Source organism: Ceratotherium simum, chromosome 16 (genome assembly GCF_057802395.1).
Source record: "Ceratotherium simum simum isolate JZ-2026a chromosome 16, ASM5780239v1, whole genome shotgun sequence".
Classification (NCBI taxonomy): Eukaryota; Metazoa; Chordata; class Mammalia; order Perissodactyla; family Rhinocerotidae; genus Ceratotherium; species Ceratotherium simum.
Genome location: NC_141915.1, coordinates 40,884,445 through 40,898,508, shown reverse-complemented (window position 1 = coordinate 40,898,508; position 14,064 = coordinate 40,884,445). Strand labels below are relative to the sequence as shown.

Here is a 14,064-nt window from a genome sequence, read left to right as displayed (position 1 = left end):
CGGTGCATAGGTCCACACCCGGGATCCGAACCTGTGAACCCCAGGCTGCTGAAGCGGAGCACGTGTACTTAACTGCTATACCACTAGGCCGGCCCTCAAGGATGCTTTTGATGTCCCTCCCTCCTTTGACCCCCGAATAAACAAACCTTTCAGCCTTGTAGGGTCTTTTAGTAGAGTCCTTCTGTAAATATCTCTGTCCTCCATCCCTTCCCTCCTGGCAGCACTGCTGGTGGCTGGATTTGGTTTCCATCACGTGCTGCCAGGGTTCTTGTAAGAGCCTCCTCCTGTCACGTCTCTTCTGAGCCAAGTTCATCCTGCCCACGCCACCAGCCCGTCACTCTTTCGTTTAATATATCTCGACTATAGATTGTATACTAGGCACTGCATTCTGTACTAGAGAGCCTACAAAATGGAGAGTTAGCATTCCCCGCCGAGAGTGCGTACGGGACACCGGACTCATTTTCCTAAATGCTACTTTGATCCTCTCTCTTGTCTGCTCAAAACCCTCCAGAGGACTCTGTTCTGCCCCCTGCTGTATTTCCAGCTCTTTAGACAAGCGTGTGGCCCAGAGCAAGAACTCGGCCCCTGTTTGTTGAATAAATCGAATGGATGGAATGGATGTCTGTGGCTGCCAGCGGGGGGCCTGGGCTTGGTGTTCTGCGGGGCCTGGTGGAGCGAAAAGAACTTGGGCTTGAGGGTCAGACAGACCTGAGCTGATGTTTCAAGGACTGTGCTTTCTAGCTCTGTGAGCTCAGACAAGTTACTTAACTGCTCTGAGCTTTGTTTTTTTTATTCTTCAATGAGATACTCAAAACTACTTTGCAGTGTGGTTATAAGGATTAAGAGGTGATTATACATAAAACATGTGGCATAATACTTGGTGGCCCATAGTAGGTAGTCAAATATGGTGGTATATAAGGACTTGAATATATAGGGGTGTGTGTGTGTGTGTGTGAGAGAGAGAGAGGGAGACAGAAGTAAATGGAATCCTGTATGTGCCCAGTGAGATTCCAAGCATATAATAGGTGTTAACAAATCTCACTTCGCTTGACCTTCATCCATCCTTTACAAACATTGTCTTCCTGTGGACTGGCTTCTTACCCACAGGCTTGACAAACACAGCATGGTTTTCCCCTCATGTCCCTCCCTTCTCCTTCCATCTTAGATGTTCTCATAAAACAAACCTCCGTGAAGAAGGGCAAACTAGGAAAACAAACAAAATTGCTTATTAGGTGGAAGAAAATGCACACAACAGATTTTAAATGTGACCATTCAAACACTAGCTCTTCCTGAACTCATCAAGTACTGTTTTGTTACATTGCACTTCATCTACATGGCATGACGGTCAGACAAAGCTCGTCTATTTCTGTAGCGTGGTGGTCTGTTCTCACAGTGTGGTCCCCAGGCCAGCAGCCTCAGTGTCACCTGCGAACTTGTTAGAAATGTAGACTCTTGGGCTGACCCCAGACCTACTGAATCAGAAACTCCAGGCTCGGGCCTGGCAATCTGCATTTTTGCCGGCCCTCCAGTTGATTCTGATGCAGGCTAAAGTTTGAGAATCACTGGTGTAATATGATGAAAATACAATAAGCATTAATTTAGCACAAATTAGCATAAATCAAGCACAAATTAGCATATTCTCAGTTTTATATGCTTTAACTCTTTGACTCTTTAGTCATGAGTTTACTCTACGTGTTTGTGTCATTGAAATTTGGTTCTTTTGGGGCCTGGCCCTCGGGCAGGCCTCTGTTGGCTGCATACTCACATTCCTGAGGCTGCCCCTCTGTTCCTCTTGAGCCCCACCAGTCACATTTCTTCCTCCTAGTGTTTGTCTGTGCTCATCTCCTTGTCTAGAAACCCTCCGTTCATCTCTCTGTCTATCCAAGTCTTGCCTATCTTTCAAGCTCCAGATCAAGTCTCTTTGATGCCCCCCCCATCTCTGACTTTCCGTGACCCCTCCTTCCTCTGAGTTACATGACATATTTCTCTGCTCTGAGCTTTTTGAGAGGTGAGAATTTCTCCGATTCATCTCTGTACCCCCCTTGGTGACTTGAGAGGGCTTTGCTGTGACAAGCACTCATGAATATTGGATCATTTGGACAAGGTCACTGATGGTGGTAAATCCTGCCTTGGCGAATATCGCCCACATCTGTACACAGAGTAGTTGTACCAGCATACTTGACACAAGAGGCCTGGTCAGGCAGGTTTGCTGGGCCATCTACTGGCAGCTTCTTAATCCAAACTCATCAGAAATTCCACTCTAGGGCCCCCACCTGAGTGCTACAAGCTACATGGAGTATATTCAGAGGAATATACTCAGGATGGTGAGTGGGCTTAGAACCATGCTAAATAAAGAACCAGGAGTGAGAAATCGCACATCAGTCACAAAGAGCTAAAGGTCCACCAGGTGGCAGAAGGATTGGATTTATCCTCTACAGGACCCCATGGGTAGAATTAGAAAGTAAACTAACTAAAGGGCAACCTCTCTGACTTAAACTTGATAACATATTCCCAGTGTCTAGTCTCAGTGCCCGTCTGGCACAGAGTAGGTGCTCAATAAATATTTGTTGAATGAATGAAAGACTAAATGAAAGCAATAGGCAGAAATAACATGGAGGTAGATTTGTTTCTGCATAAAGAACTTTCTAACAATCTCCTACGTTATAAGCCCCTTAAGGCAGAGCTAGCTGCTCTTTATCTCTTCATTCCAGTGCCTTGTAAAATGCCTGGGAAACTGTGAGCCACGGAGGCCAAGTTGGCCAGTGATGGGATGGGCCATCCTGGAAAGTGGTGGACTGGACAACGAGTGGGAGGGAGGTCATCAGAAGGGGTTTAATTCCAGAGAGTCCTAGACTATAGGACTTTGAGACCCCTTTTGGCTTGGAGATTCCATGTTTTAGAGCCAGCTAAAACATGTACTGCTGCCTCTAGGGCCATCCTGGTGAATTCACTCGTCTTAGGAATGGGGTCAAAGTAGCGTCTTCTTTAGCATAGCCTGGAAGCTGGCTGGCTGCCCTTTTCCAGAGATTTTTGAGTGACTGGCCTGTTTGTTTTAGGAAGTGAGGAGGCCATAAAGATTCTGATCCTCTGAGCGTGTCTGAAGATTAAGGAAATTTAAATTTTGTTCTAGAGTCTCCTAAGTAACGGACAACCAAGGTAGGTGCATTTCAAAGAAATGCAAGAAATTTCAAAAGATGAAAAATCTAGGTTCTTAAGCGTGTATCTTCTTAAACAACGTGAGGAGAGACTCAGTTGGTGAGAGGATCGGTGTGTAACAAGGGAAGGTGCTGGAAAGGAGGGGGAAGCCCTGAGAAGAGACACCATAATAGTACTAATCACTGCCTGCCTTAATTAGCCTATAGACTCCAATCTCAGGAACATCATTTTCTTTCTTGGGAATCACAAATAACCCAGTTTCATTCACAAGTTTTTTTCCCACTTCCAAAATTGCTTATCTGTTTCACACCCGAGCAGAAAAAGTTTTAATTGCCAAAACCATGTTGATATGTTGTATTTTCACTTTATTTTTTTTTTTTTTTGCTGAGGAAGATTTGCCCTGAGCTGATGTCTGTGCCAATCTTCCTCTATTTTGTACGTGGGTCACTGCCACAGCATGGCTGATGAGTGGTGTAAGTCCACACCTGGGATCCGAAACTGCGAACCCAGGCTGCCAAAGTGGAGTGCGCCAAACCCAACCACTAAGCCACAGGGCCGGCCCTGTATTTTCATTTTAATTCAGTTCACAATACTTTAATTTCTCATTTTACTTCTTCTTTGACCCAAGAGTTATTGAAAAGTGTGTTATTCAGTTTTCAAACACCAACATCAATTTGGAATTTAGGTTTCTCTTGTGCTGTTCTGGCTTAGTGTTTCCCGCTAATAGTTATACAAGAAACTTCTATCTTCTTTCTGTTACTTTCCTTCAAAAGGAACTTGGATATTTATTTTTCTTCATGTTTGAGGAGCATCAGCTTCCAGGGACAGATCTCTAAATTTGACTCACCTTTAACTGAAGATTATATACGGGATGGTCCTGGCATTCAAGGCTTCCCACAACCGGGACTAAACATAACTTTCCAGCACTGGCATTTTTGTCTTCATTGTAAGTGCCAACACAGCTAGGTTATTTTCTATCTCCCAAAAATGTTTGATTCTGTTCATTTTGTTCTCTATGAGAGATGCTCTCTTCCCCAACCCCTCCTGGAAACCATCATTCAACACATTTTAAATGTTCCCTATTCCATAAAGACTTTTTCTGATCTCTCAGTATGCTTTCTTCTACTTAAAATCTTCACAGCTCTTTTATTTTTTTAATTTTTAAGTACTGCCTCTTATTGCCTTTGTAATGTCAAGGTCATTCAATATCTTATCCCTCTTATTAAAATCTAACCCCTTCCTGCCAAGCAGGCCAAGCGGTGGCCCACACTGGGCCCTCCAGATACATCTGCTGAAACAAACGAATTGTGATTTCTCCCTTTCCTCAGTGCGCCTGATTGATTAATATTTTAGACTTTGCCCTGATGGGAACATTCCTAGGTAGGAAAAGGAGACTGGAGCGAGAGAGCCTTTGAGGAAATTTTAGGAGCCTCTGGTTCTTGATTATTTCATAGACATAAGCTGACGAGGGGAAAGAATTCATAGCCACAGAATGTGGGCAGCTTGAAGAAGAGCTTGTTTTCTCGTTTTCTAGGATCCTGCAGTGAAGGGAAGCATCCTGTGTGGGTTAAGGCCTCTTTCAGGAGCTCAGTAACTATTTATAGGAGACAAAATCACTGACTAATAGAGTGATTGTATGAGAATCAACATAAATATTAATGAGGAAAATTCCAGTTTTCTTGCACCACCACTCACTACAGGCCTATATAAGGTCTAGAGGAGAAGGAAGGTTTCAGCCTCAAGTGAACCCAACCATGAGCAAAGCAAGAGTCTGGTGTTTTAGCACCATGACTTCTAGTTGCTGCTGTTCTCTCCTCAGTGGGGAGGTTTCAGAGGCCAAGGCTGCCCGCCCGTGCCTTTCGGCCACCTTGGCACACGCCAACTGTGTCTGTGTGGGGACGACCCCTCTGGGCCAATCCAGCCTCTGTCTGCCCCACAGCTGCAGCACTGCTTGCCCCTTGTCAACGACCTGCAACATTCCTGGCAACAGTGGCATCTGTGGGACCTGTGGCGAAGGCACCCTGAATAGCCACGAGAAGGTGACCATGCAGTTCCTGAATGACCGCTTGGCCAACAACCTGGAGAAGGTGCACCAGCTGGAGTGGGGCAATGCAGAGCTGGAGACCAAGATCCTAGAGTCAAGCAAATGCCATGAGTCCAACGTGTGCCTGGACTACCAGAGCTACTTCCGGACCATCGAGGAGCTCCAGAAGAAGGTGAGGGCTGTGGTGCTCCAGATCAGGGGTTGGCAAACTGCGGCCCGAGGGCCAAACCCAGCCTACTGCCTGATTTTGTAAATAAAGTTTTACTGGTGCACGGCCATGCTCACTCACTGACGTATTGTCTATGGCTGATTTTGTGCTACAATGGCAGAGTGGAGTAGTTGTCACAGAGACTCAGGGTGTGCAAAGCCTAAAATATTCACTGTCTGGCCCTCTATGGAAAATGATTACTGATACTTGCACTAAATTTTCAGGACCTGGATTGGCAGTTCCACAGCCACAGTTGAAATGTTTTTTTGATTGTGGGAAGAGAATCTCTTGAGTGGAGGTAAATGGGAATGTGTAAAGGATGAGGCGTAGGATTTGACTCTCCAGGATTCTGAGTTTGTGTTTACTTAGTTTCAGTACTTAACAGTTCTTAAATTGTAGTTGCAAAAAAGTGCAACCTCACTTCTAGTGCAGTACAAGGGAGCATGTGCTAATCTCCTTTATGAGCCAGTGTATATCCATTCAGCAGCATTGGTCTTTTATGCATATTTGCTGTTCCCTTTGATTATCAATGCAAAGGTTCTTAAGAGTCTACATCTTAGTTTTGGAGACAGGAAGACAAAGAATGTCAGAATAGGGGCCATGGAAATCTGGCTAGATTCAGAGAAGAACTTCGGGGAGGTTGACCGACCAGCATAAGGAACTTCTTATTAAGAATGGATCGTGCCTTATCTAAAACTATCATAACCAACCCACTGTTCTGTGGCCTAGATTCCAGATCTTCTTGTTTATATCAGGCTGAGCATCACAGCTGGCAAAATAAAATTAAGTCTTTGTTATATGTTCAGTTTTTGCTAATACTTTCATCTCCCAGTTCTTTTGGCTCTATGCCTTCACCCTGTGCCAAGCATCCTCTTGTACATCTGCCCTCCTGCACCACACCAACATCTCTTACACATTGGGAGTTTGTGTTTTCCAAGGGGATGTTGTAGTATGAATCCCAGCCAATGGAGTGTCCTTTGAGCTGAGGCCATAGATGGCTCTGGGAATAGTGAATCCCTGAGCCTACTTTCTTTCCCCAGATCCTGTGCATCAAATCTGAGAACAACAAGCTGGTTGTGCAAACAGACAATGCCAAGCTGGCTGCAGATGACTTCAGGACCAAGTGAGTTGGGGTAGGACAGGCAGGGGGAGGAGCCAGATGCATACCCTGACTTCTTCTCTCCTGTGATGCAGTTGGCATCAGAGATGTAATTGACCAAGATCCCAAACCAACAAGGACAGCAGGAGAAATCGGAGGGCATTACGCCCAAGACGTTAAAAACATACCCCCCCTCCCCCCGCCATTGTTTAGCTTTTATAGTTTACAACATGATTTAGAATGCACCGTCCACTTGATTATGTTGTAAGAAGAACCTGGTGAGGCAGGTAGGGCAGTGATGGTATCTCCTTCACAAGGACTCCGAAGCTCGGAGTGCTGAGGTGACTTTCCAGAAGTCACATGGCTATTGAGCGGTCACACTGGAACTTGGCCCACATTTCCTACCCCGAGGTCATTTCCTACGAAACTCTGTGGCCTCAGTGAGGGCATGTTTCCATACTGCAGCTTGACCAATTTATGAGCACTAACAATTCATGATGGAAATCATGCTCCTCAGCCTGCGATGGAGGCAGGTGAAGGTCACAGGGTTTATACTACCCGAGAAGGTCTAACCTGGGAGCAGGAAGGGGCGTTACATTTTATTGTCTTTCTTTGGGGCTCCGTGGAAGCCTCACTCCTCTAGAGCTAAAGAAAGCCATTTCCTTCTTCCCATTCTGGTAGTTTGACTTCTAATCCGAGAGAGAATCCAGGGTCCATCTCAGTAGCAGGTATGCAAGAGGAGAGTCTGCAGTGATCACACTTCGGTCTGGTCACTCTGCTGCTTCCCTTTTGGCCATCAGCCAGTGATGGCAGGTACTGGATGCTTGTCCATCCCGGTATCCTCAGTACTGGCCACTCTGCCTGGTTTGTCCTAGGTGCTTAGTGTTAAATGAGTGGGGAACACCCTGTTGCTTTCTGGGCTGTGAGCGCACTACCCAGGAAATGCCAACTCACAGTTAGACCGTGGAGGGGAGGCTAGTGGAGTTATGCTGTAAGTTGTGTCCTGGGGCCCCCTCTGCTCTCTAACCTTGACTCTTGTACCTGCCCTGGTAGGGTACCAGGTGGACCACTCGCTCTGCCAGCTTGTGGAGGCCGACATCTGTGGCCTGCGCAGGGTGCTGGACCACCTCACACTCGCCGAGTGTGACTTGGAGGCCCAGCTGGAGTCCCTGAGGAAGGAGCTGCTCTGCCTCAAGAAGAACCATGAGCAGGTGCATGGCCCTTTGTGTGACACGTGGAGACTCTCTGGGGAGGGAATTCAGGCTCCTTTGGGGGAAGAAATGAGGCTCTTCCTCCTGCTTGGGGTGAGCCTGCCCTGCTTTGTGGTTGAGCCTCACAAGCTATGAGAGTGAGCTCTGGCTTTCAGTAGGAGCTTGCTCTTCATCCATAGCCTCTGGAAACTGCTGGGCTGCTGCAGGCAGTGCCTCATCCTCAGAGGAGCACAGGGAAATCGCTGGGGAGGATGAGAAGTGGGACATGAGGCTTTGGATGGAGGGCAGTGGGGGCCCCATGAATGGGACACCCTCCTCCTATGCCCTTAGGAAGTCCACACTCTGAAGTGCCAGCTGGGGGACAAGCTCCAGATTGAGCTAGATACTGAGCCCACTGCAGACCTGGGCAGGCTGCTGGAGGAGATCTGGTACCAGTATGAGGCCATGGTGAACACCGTAATGGGGAGCAGTGGTTCCAAGCACAGTTGAGGGCAAGGCTACGGAGCAGGGAGGGAGCCTGGCTTCCATGTGGGCAGGGAGGTGATCCTGTCTCTCTGTGCACCAGTGCTTCAGTCTGAAGGCATCAGTCTACTGGACATATCCTGCTCCGAGGAGCTGCAGTGCTGCCAGATGGAAATCCTGGAGCTGAGACGCATGGTGAACGCCCTGGAGAAGGAACTTCAGGCTCAGCACAAGCTAGTGAGTTCCTTTGTGTGCATGGAAGACTCAGCTTGGCTCCCACTCCCATGAGCAGTTCCCAGGTTTAGTACATGCCTCGCTTAAATACAGACCAGGCACACAGCTTAAACCTTGACTTCTTCATCTTTGCGAGAACTTTCTCACAGATATGGATGCTGAGGGATGAACAGTAGCCCAGATGAGGGAGGTTCTGCAAACTTATCCTAAGGTCTAAAACAAAGAGCCATAGCACGTTGTTAGTTCTTCTGGCTGGAGACTGCTAACGGAGCTGTATTGTTCTCCGGGTCTGGCAATGTCTTGGGGTGCCATGGTCTTCCTGAAGAGGCTGAGGGCAGGGGGCCATGATTTTTAACCTGCTTCCCTCTTTCCCTGGTATCACAGAAGGACCATCTGCAGAACTCCCTGTGTGAAGCTGAGGCCCGCTACGGCACCGAGCTGGCCAGATGCAGAGCCTGATCAGCAGCATGCAGGAGCAGCTGTCTGAGATCCGGGCTGACCTGAAGCAGCAGAACCAGGAGTACCAGGTGCTGCTGGACGTCAAGGCCTAGCTGGAGGACGAGATTGCCACATACAGAATCTTCTGGAGAGTGAGGACGGCAAGTATGTACCCTGATTTTGTTTGTGTCAACGTCATATGTAAAGGCAGAGACCTCATATTAGAAACGACCTAAAAGGAGGGGGTGGCATTGCAGGCCCAATCTTTGGGGACAAACTGCTATCCGGTAAGCCTGGTGGGCTGCCTGGACATAGTGGAGGGTGTGCAGGGGCTTTTTAACTCATGCTGTCCATCTTGCTGGCGACTTTATGCTCCTGGCTACTAATCACTCCCCACAGGGGCTAAAATACTGAGAGCTCAGTGCATTTAGGTTTTGCTCAATTCTCCCTGGAAGAAGTATCCTAGTAACAGGAATTCCTCCTACTCCTACAAATATTGCTAAGGGCATTTGCCCCATTCTCTCATTTTAGTTCCTCGATAGTGCTGTGAAAAAGGTAAGATGGATAGCACACCCCTTTAAGCAATAGGGAACAAGATTAGGGGCTGTGTTTAAATTAAGAGAGCGGCTGATGGTCTTGCTCTGCCAGCCTTTCTCTCTGCCACGTTCCTTTCCACATGGCAGGTAACGCTGGTTTTGCACACGGACACCTTGAGCTATGGTCCCAGCTCCACTGTGGACTCCGGGAAGTCACTGCCCCTTTCTAGGCCTAGAGGAACCCCCTAGGTCTAAAATCTCCTTTTGCTCTTCCAATTCTAAAGTGTCTATAGTTTTGTCTTTCATGCACTTCTCACACCAATGTTTCAAACATCTTTTTTCTCTCCATAGGCTCCGCAGTCTCCAGCACCCCCTGCCCAGCCCCTGCAGCCTGTACCTCCTGCTCTCCCTGCCTTTCCAGGCCTCCTCGGGCCTCCTGTGGGCCCTGCTCATCGCCTCGACACTGACATACTCCTCAGCCTGAGGTGCTGGAAAACGGAAAATGGGAACTGTCTGCAGCCTCTTCGGCTCCAGCCTCCAGGCCTGCCACTCGAGACCTTTCTTCCTCAGCCAGCAGGCAGGAGACTGAAGCCAGGCAGCGTTTCTCTGTCGATGGGCTTTCCAGTTCAGCAGCTCAGTCCCAGCCCCTGGATTTGTGCTTCCTCTCTTCACAGTGCGTGGGGTGTTCTATTTTTCTCTCTTCTGTTGCCTCCTAGTCTCTCAGAGATGTGGCAGGTAACCTTGTTTTTATTTCACTAATAAACTTCGCTTCTGCAGCAAACAGAGCCCAGTGCCTGCTGGTCTTAGTTTCTCCACCCCACACCCCGTGTTGCTGGGAGCTCCCTGAGTCAGCTGTTCCTGTAGAAGCAGGGATTGTGGCTCCCTGACCAGAATGGCTCTGGGAGACGGCAAAGCCAGTGAGGACCATGGTTAAGAATGAGACTGCATTGGAAGAATAAACATAGTTAAAATGTCCATACTACCTAAAGCAATCTACACATTCAATGTAATCCCAGTCAAAATCCCAATGACATTCTTCACGGAAACAGAACAAAGAATCCTAAAATTCATGTGGGGCAAAAAAAGACCCAGAATAGCTAAAGCAATCCTGAGAAAAAAGAACAAAGCTGGAGGCATCACAATCTCTGACTTCAAAACATACTACAAAGCTATAATAATCAAAACAGCGTGGTAACGGTACAAAAACAGACACACAGATCAATGCAACAAAACTGAAAGTCCCGGAATCAAACCACACATCTATGGACAGCTAATCTTCGACAAAGGAGCTAAGAACATACGATGGAGAAAGGAAAGTCTCTTCAGTAAATGGTGCTGGGAAAACTGGACAGCCACATGCAAAAGGATGCAAGTAGACCATTATCTTTTGCCACACACAAAAATTAACTCAAAATGGATCAAAGACTTGAAGCTAAGACCTGAAACTATAAAACTCCTAGAAGAAAATAAGGGCAGAACACTCTTTGACATCGGTCTTAGAGGGATATTTTTGAATCCCATGTCTACTTGGATAAGGGAAACAAAAGAAAAAATAAACGAGTGGGACTTCATCAGACTAAAGGGCTACTGCAAGGCAAATGAAACCAGGATCAAAACGAACAGACAACCCACCAGCTGGGAGAAAATATTTGCAAATCATATATCTGACAAGGGGTTAATATCCATAATATATAAAGAACTCACACAACTGAACAACAAAAAAACAAGTAACTTGATCAAAAAATGGGCAGAGGATATGAATGGACATTTTTCCAAGGAAGATATACAGATGGCCAATAGGCATATGAAAAGATGTTCAACATCACTAATCATCGGGGAAATGCAAATCAAAACTACATTAAGATATCACCTTATACCCATGAGAATGGCTATAATCACCAAGACAGAAAATAACAAGTGTTGGAGAGGATGTGGAGAAAAGGGAACCCTCATTCACTGCTGGTGGGAATGCAGACTGGTGCAGCCTCTATGGAAAACAGTATGGAGATTCCTGAAAAAATTAAAAATAGAAATACCTTATGATCTAGCTATCCCATTTCTGGGCATTTATCCAAAGAACTTGAAATCAACAATCCAAAGAGTCTTATGCACCCCTACGTTGGTTGCAGCATTATTCACTATAGCCAAGAGGTAGAAGCAACCCAAGTGTCCATCGACAGATGATTGGATAAAGAAGATATGGTATATATATACAATGGAATACTACTCAGCCATAAAAAAGACAAAATCATCCCATTTGCAACATGGATGGACCTGGAGGGTATTATGTTAAGTGAAATAAGCCAGACAAAGACAAACACTGTATGACTTCACTCATATGTGGAATATAAACCAACATACGGACAAAGAGAACAGTTCAGTGGTTACCAGGGGGAAGGGAGTTGGTGGGTGGGCACAAGAGGCAAAGGGGTGCATTTATATGTTGACTGACAAATAAAAATGTACAACTGGAATCTCATAATGTTATAAACTATTATGACATCAATTAAAAAAAATGAGACTGCAGCAAAATGACACAGATGAGTGATACCCAGCTCTTGAGCTGGCCAAGCCTATTTAGAGCCAGAGTCAAAGAGCTTTGAAAATACAGACACTAAATAAAACCCCCTTTTACCTGGATGAAGCCATCTGGTCCTTGTGCAAAGGAAGAGCTTAGGTCAGAGGTTCTACTGGGCCCCCCCTAGAATACCATACTTAAAGTAAGCTTTTGTGATCACATGCCCACTACGAACAAGGATGGTGCTGGGGCTTTACAGACATCGTGACACAGGGTCCCACAAAAACCCTGCAAAGAGGGTGTGGCTGTTGCTATTCTCAGCTGGTGGCTGAATCAAGACTTGAACTCCAGCCTCTTTGAACTAGATCCAAAGCCCATATTTTGGAAACTTTGAAGGAGAAAAAATTAAACACGAGAAGGTTTAGGGCAATGGTTCTATAAATGTGGTCCTCCAACCAGTAGGACCAGCATCACCTGGGAACTTGTTGGAAATGCAAATTCTTGGGCCCCACCTCAGATTTTCTGAATAAGCAGTCTGGTTTATCGAGCCTTCCAGGTGATTCTATGCACACTCAAGTTTGAGAACTACTGGGTTAGGGGGTTTATTTGGGGAGTGAGCCCCTGACTGGCCAGACACTCTGCAGAAGGAGTTGGCCTTACTCCCCCGATAGATCCCCTGGGTGAGGAATCCCCCATGCTGTTGAGATAGCACCTTTCCCCTGCACATTGCAAAACTCTGAACATGATGATGGCAATTGCTGACCCTGTCAGACTACCAGTCTAGAAAAGGCCAATCAAACCGACCCAAACCGACCCAATCTCCCTCACTGGCTCCACTGACAAGTTCTTCGGGCAGCTGCCTAGCTTGGAACTTGCAGGCAACAGACACATGAACCAGAAGCTCCCTATTTAGGCAGCCATGGGCAAGAACAGCATGTCTCCAGAAAGAAGCATCAGAGCTGGCCCAAGATGGGAAGCAGTGAGTTCCCCATCCTTGAAGACATTCAAGCAGGGTGTTTACAACCACCTGGTGGGGATGCTGAGGAGGTTACTCAGGCATCTGATGGGGCTGGATGAGATGTTTGTAGAGGGTCTTCTAGCTCCCAAATTCTATGACTCCCTGCTTTCCAGGTCTATTCATCAGTGAAACTACAATAAACTGACTCTAGGAGCTGGTTCTTGTCTTCCCTCTCTGCTCCGTGAACTCTCTGATTCAGAGTAGCTGCTGAGAAATTTACAAAGTCCAGCTGATGGTTGTTGAGTCCAGCCAATGTGCAGGAGCGACCACAGTCCCAAGCCCCAAGGGTGGAGAGAGCTTAAGCCAGGACCTGGCTGCTGTGCCTCCAACTGCTCTCAAGCCCAGAATCCTACCTGTTGGCTGCTGTCTGTGAAGACAGGACTGATTTGCTTGGGAGGCATCAGGACTTCCACCATAAGAAGCTCTGGAAGGGTCAGAGGCTGTCACACCCTCCCTCCCTTCCCTTCCACTGTGCCTCTGCTCTTTTTCCCAAGTGGTGGAGGTGTTTGGGCACAGGTGACTCATCCCTGAGGCACTTACCCAAGAGTAGGCCCCAGTAAGAAAGAGTAATCTTGGTTAGTCTTAATTTAGCACCTGGCCCAAACACCTTCACCTCTTCCTTTGTACTTAAATAGCTCCTTTCATCCAACAAGTTCAAAGCTGTCTGACAAAATAAACCCACTTATTCTTGCACCATGACAGAGTAGGCAAGCATTGTTCTTCCCATTTAAGGAGAGGGAGAGAAGGTGAGTCATTCGATAGTTGAGGGATTCCTCTGGTGACATGAAATGAGTCAATGGGGCCCTGGGGTGATTGACCTGTGTTTCTTAAGTTTACATGCAATACCCTGACTGTCATTTATAATTAAAAGATTAGCTTTGATGAGACATTGTTTGTATGTGTGTGTGTGTGTGTGTGAAGTGGTTTGTGTTCCTGGGAAGAAATGCTGGGTAGAGGGGATCATGATGCTTGGGGTGGTGTAAAGAGCTTCCCTGGAAACCAAACAATCCATCATTACCATCATCACGACGAGTACCACCACCACAATCATAATTTTTCATCATCATCATCACCATCATCATTGTCATCATCATCATCATCATCATCATCATCATCACATATCTTCATCCTTATCATTGT

The 14,064-nt window shown here is 46.7% G+C and overlaps 1 pseudogene; it reads left to right on the top strand.

Moving 5' to 3' along the window:
• Positions 1 to 4,943: 4,943 nt before the first annotated feature.
• LOC106800117 (keratin, type I cuticular Ha7-like) lies at positions 4,944 to 9,872 on the top strand (annotated as a pseudogene).
• Positions 9,873 to 14,064: the final 4,192 nt, after the last annotated feature.